This window comes from Myxine glutinosa, chromosome 12 (assembly GCF_964187855.1).
Source record: "Myxine glutinosa chromosome 12, kmMyxGlut1.1, whole genome shotgun sequence".
Lineage (NCBI taxonomy): Eukaryota > Metazoa > Chordata > Myxini > Myxiniformes > Myxinidae > Myxine > Myxine glutinosa.
Window position 1 is genome coordinate 15,202,328 of NC_136272.1, and position 5,284 is coordinate 15,207,611.

Here is a 5,284-nt window from a genome sequence, read left to right on the forward strand (position 1 = left end):
CCTTTGCTCTTTTTAAAACCATTTTTGTTGGGGGAAGACTTGGGATTTTACTTTTAGAACTCCATCCTGGAATGCAAGATTGTGATGCGTATTCTTCATCGTCACAACAGTTTGAATCGCAACCCAGCTATAAAACGTCATCATGTTATTTTGCGGGCAGGGCGAGGCATAAATGTGTCCCGTTTGTCCCAATGTCACGTTAAATCGGGTGGCCTGTCTGCCCGCATTAGTTGGCAGACGTTAAATATCCCACGGAGACGAGGTGAGTTGTTGCTAAATTTCTGCTGTAACACACAAGGGGCACTGCAACAGCAGCACCCCTCTGAGGTCTGATGCTAACTACACCCACTTGCTGCATACAAACGACTATGACGAAGTGACCAAGATGAAGCTGAACATTGTTATCTGTACATGGAAATTAACGGACCAACACTTGAAATTGTAACCAAATGGCCTGGCCACCCTGGTTCCCAAGGATGTGTTGATATTGGCCAAGCGAGACGCCAGTTTGGCTAGCACTTATGTTGTCAGTGGCTATTCTCGCTGATGCCTCTTGCCAAAATGGAAGTGTTATGACAAGTATCCACATGTGATGATAAAACCGCACTGAACCTTGCTCAGCTAGCTGTTCCTTGGATTGCACTTGGGATGGAGGATGGCTCCTGCCCGGTTAGTTGCCGGTGAGTTTAAAGTACAAGTACGCAGCCGCCCACCCAGGAGGAACCATTCGGCATTCGAGCAGAATATAAATATCATGCGATTGAATTCGTTTTACCTGTGACGCATCGTAGGTCCACCAGAGCTCCGCGTGGTTGTTGTTGTTGCTGTAGTTCTTGTTTGGGGGGTTGGAGGGGGAGCAGGGGAGGGGAGGGAGGAAAGGTTGATTTTTGAAATGTGCACCCATTGGTTGAACATCTGCTGGACCCCACCCACATTATTCACTTGACTCCACCCACCATGGCACCCAGACAAAACAATATGGCCACCATCTTGGTTTTCTAGTGGACCTAAGACATCAGACCTGTAGGCCTCTGCTGATCATACACTGCCGAGATTTGTTGTCGGATTTATATTTGCTTTGTTTGAGTTGAGTGGTACTCATGATGGACCTCAAAAAATCTAATCGATGTCCAATCGAGCCGATCAGCACGGACGGCGCACACCTCCTCAAAAAATAGTTTTGCATAATTTTTGAATGGCCCCATATTGGGGCTAAACAATCCGTGACCGTGCGACGAAATGAATCAGCTTGCTCTGATATAGCTGTGAGGAGGGTGACATGGATAAGAGGTGTCAAATTAATCTTTTAATAGCGCATTAAATGCGCGTTTCCCATCTGATCCAACATCTTAACATGTGTGAGTCGTAAAGTTTCTGCTCCCTTTATACTTCAAATTTGCTGATGTCTCGCGCTCGTAGCACTAGATCGACACATGACAGCACATGATGCACTGGTGTTGATCACATACTTTCCACAAAATGTTGCATTTACAAACGTTTACAGCATCTCCCCTAGTCTTGCCCGGTACAGCACATGAAGCAGATGAAGCATCACATTTTCATGTAATCCCCCATGCCTATGCCCCACAACCAATCTTTCCCTCTTAATTGCAGGTTTCAGTTTCCTCCCCTGCTTTATTTTGACCTTTGGCCCCAGTCGGTTTGTGACTATTTCCCTTTTATTACCTAGCTCTTCCAAGAGCCCAAAAACGTATGGTCAAAATAATGAAAATTGAGAATCAAATGTCTTAACTCGATGGAGTACTGCTCTCCACCACAGGCTGGTGCTCCAGCATTATGTGCCTCCTGGATTCTGTGCATTATAAAGCTCAAAATTATGGGAATCTCCCACAATGAGGCCAAAGCGCAAGGTCTGTTACTCTCACATCACAAACCCTACATTCTTCAACATTTCTCCGTCTGCTCTGTTCTATCCCTACCTATCTATTCCAGGATGCACGCGTTCCTCCGGCAACTATCCCCTGGTTAAACTTCCAAAATTCAGATTTCCTACACAACTTATTCCTTGCTTCTCTCATCTATGGAACCGCATAATTTTTTTTTTCCCTCTGAGGAGCGTTTCCTTGTTTCAGGGTGAGACTTAGACAGACAGCATGTGTGTGTGTGTGTGTGTGTGTGTGTGTGTGTGTGTGTGTGTGTGTGTGTGTGTGTGTGTGTGTGTGTGTGTGTGTGTGTGTGTGTGTGTGTGTGTGTGTGTACGCGCGCGTGACACATGTACACGACATACCACATAACATGCACAATATGTATATTCCTACAGGACGCACAAGATCTGCCTGCAACCCTCTTCTGGTGAAACTGACAAAATCAAGACTCTCTGCTCACCTTCACCCTTTCATTCCTCTTTCCTCCCACCTCTGGAACAAACTCCCCCACTCCCTTCAATCCCACTCCTCCCTCCAGGTCTTTAAAACAGCTGTTCACCACCATCGCTTACCTTCCCCCTTCCCCTCTAAAACCTTGATCTTTTCTACCCCCGTAAATACACCCCAAACCCACCTCCTTCAAATTGCCTGATTTCTTTTCTGAAATCGCCTGGAGTGTCCATCTCGTTTATCCAGTGTAACCCCACCCGTCCCCCCAGCCCTCTCTCTTCCACAGATCTCCTGATGTCCCTGAGCTTTCCTCTCACTCACCTCCTCTTGTGTCCAAGTGTTGCTCTTATGCGAGACTCAACCAAGTACCCACCCGCCCCCCCCCCCCCCCATTCCACTCAGGTCTACCGAATCTCAGGCCCTCCTTCCACTTGGGTCCGTGTGTGTGTGTATTCTATAATAGACAAGTACTTCTCTCTTCTTCCTCCAAATTAAAACCCCAGTAAACAGGAACGGAATGATGCTTCATTGGGTTATTTTGACCCTTTGTGAATAAAAATAAATACCTTGTGCAGATATTATATTAAATAGAAATAATATTTGTGAAAATACCTCTCGTATGGTATCAATGAAAATGGTCATATTTTAACAAAAACATTTCTTTATTAGCACCTTTTACTTGTGAATGTTTGTGTTAAGCAGTCACGTGTCATGGCTACCACTTTTCAACAAAGTCGAGCACGATTACAAAAGCAGACAGAAGGAATCTGTTGCACTTTTCACATGAGCACCGATGTCTACATCAGTGCAACCGGAATGATTCGGTCATCTCATCAAACAACACTCAAAACATATCAAATGAGTTTCCTTATTCCTCGATAAGGCAGACTATCATTTAAAATATGAAAACGTTTCAATGTGCAAACAGATTTATCGAGACAAAACACAAGAACTTGAACAGGCATATTTGTGGTGGGTACGTCATAGCTATCCTGCACCCTCTTCATCCCCCCTCAACCTTCACCTCCACCTTCCCCAATCACAATAGGTTGTACCTACCAATTAATGATGGGATCGTTAATAAGCACAAATGTTTACTCCATCACTATTAGAAAGAGCCAATGCATGCACGGGCGCAATGACATTCCAAAAGATGACGTGAATCAAATTTGAAACCAGAGCATCTGATAATGCAAAGCTCATCCACATCCGTTTTGTATTCAGACTTATTCTCCTTCCGTGTGCTGAACATGACAAACGGCGAAAGAAATACAAGATTGACGATTTTAGGTGACCAGGACCTTTTTACAGAACCGGTTGCACTGAATTGGGTCATTGGGTCACCGACTTATTTTATGTAGCCTTGACCTTTGACCTTTTGATCAAAAAAAAGAAAAAAGAAACACCTAGCTTTTGATTGGAGAACCAATTCAGTAACCCAATGTGCAAATGTCTAAAATTTCAGGTCAATTGGATAGAAATTAACGATTTTATGTGACGTTGACCTTTTGGCAAAATTGTTGTCTTCACATTATCAAAATAAAAGTTTCTTGAAAATTTGAGAAAAGCTCAAATGGTTAAAAAAAAAAAAAAAAAAGTTACAACTGCGACAGACAGAAGTGATTGCAAAACCTCGTCTCCTGCTGCGCGGGGGAAAGGCTAATTAGATCCACTAATTAAAAAGGGAAAGTTGCATCAATCTCGATTTTGTATCAAATTTGTCATGAAAACAAAGGGATGGGAGAAAACAATGGAGAGAAGAAAGCATGGTAGACAATACATGACAAACTAGTAATAAGTAAGACATAAAACAAGGTTTGGGAGGATGGGGGGGTTAAGGGGGTAAATACAGTGAGGGGAAGAGGGGAGCAGAGAGATTGTGAGGGGAAGAGGGGAGCAGAGAGATTGTGAGGGGAAGAGGGGAGCAGAGAGATTGTGAGGGGAAGAGGGGAGCAGAGAGATTGTGAGGGGAAGAGGGGAGCAGAGAGATTGTGAGGGGAAGAGGGGAGCAGAGAGATCGTGAGGGGAAGAGGGGAGCAGGGAGATTGTGAGGGGAAGAGGGGAGCAGAGAGATCGTGAGGGGAAGAGGGGAGCAGAGAGATCGTGAGGGGAAGAGGGGAGCAGGGAGATCGTGAGGGGAAGAGGGGAGCAGAGAGATCGTGAGGGGAAGAGGGGAGCAGAGAGATCGTGAGGGGCAGAGGGGAGCAGAGAGATCGTGAGGGGAAGAGGGGAGCAGAGAGATCGTGAGGGGAAGAGGGGAGCAGAGGAGAGCAGAGAGATCGTGAGGGGAGCAGAGAGATCGTGAGGGGAGCAGAGAGATTGAGAGGGGAAGAGCGGAGCAGAGACATCGTGAGGGGAAGCAGAAGAAGGCAGATGGGCAATACAGGTAGATCATATGGAACCAAAGGTACATCACCTAAACAGGTAACAAGCCGTATAAGATACGCAAGACATATGGTACAGGTACAGGTACAGCAACGACACGACCAATTAGTAATTAAATAAATAAATTAATCTGACTGGTTAACACAAGCCGATTCTGATCGACAAGATTTGGTTTACGAAGGAGCCCAGAACGCACCATCCATTCACGTTGGTGGAACCACAAGGCGTGTTACATCAGTCGTACAAATAAATCAAACATTTTAAAGATTAAAATGGATGTTTTTTTTAATGTTTCACTTTTGTTTTAAAGTATCTTGCAACCCTCAGGGATATTTGAGGATCTCACTTGAGGGCCCCCAGTTTAGTTTGCCCAACCAGAGGTGAAGATGAAAAATGGAAATGACATTTTCTAAGAATGCAGTTGCTCAAAGTTCTGCACAGGACCTTAAAAAATAGTCAACACGTGTCAATAAGGTGACCATCACCTCAAAACACCTGTTGCAAAACAACTTTTCAAATGACCAACGGTTAGAACAGCAACTGGACGATAAGCATGAACAAAA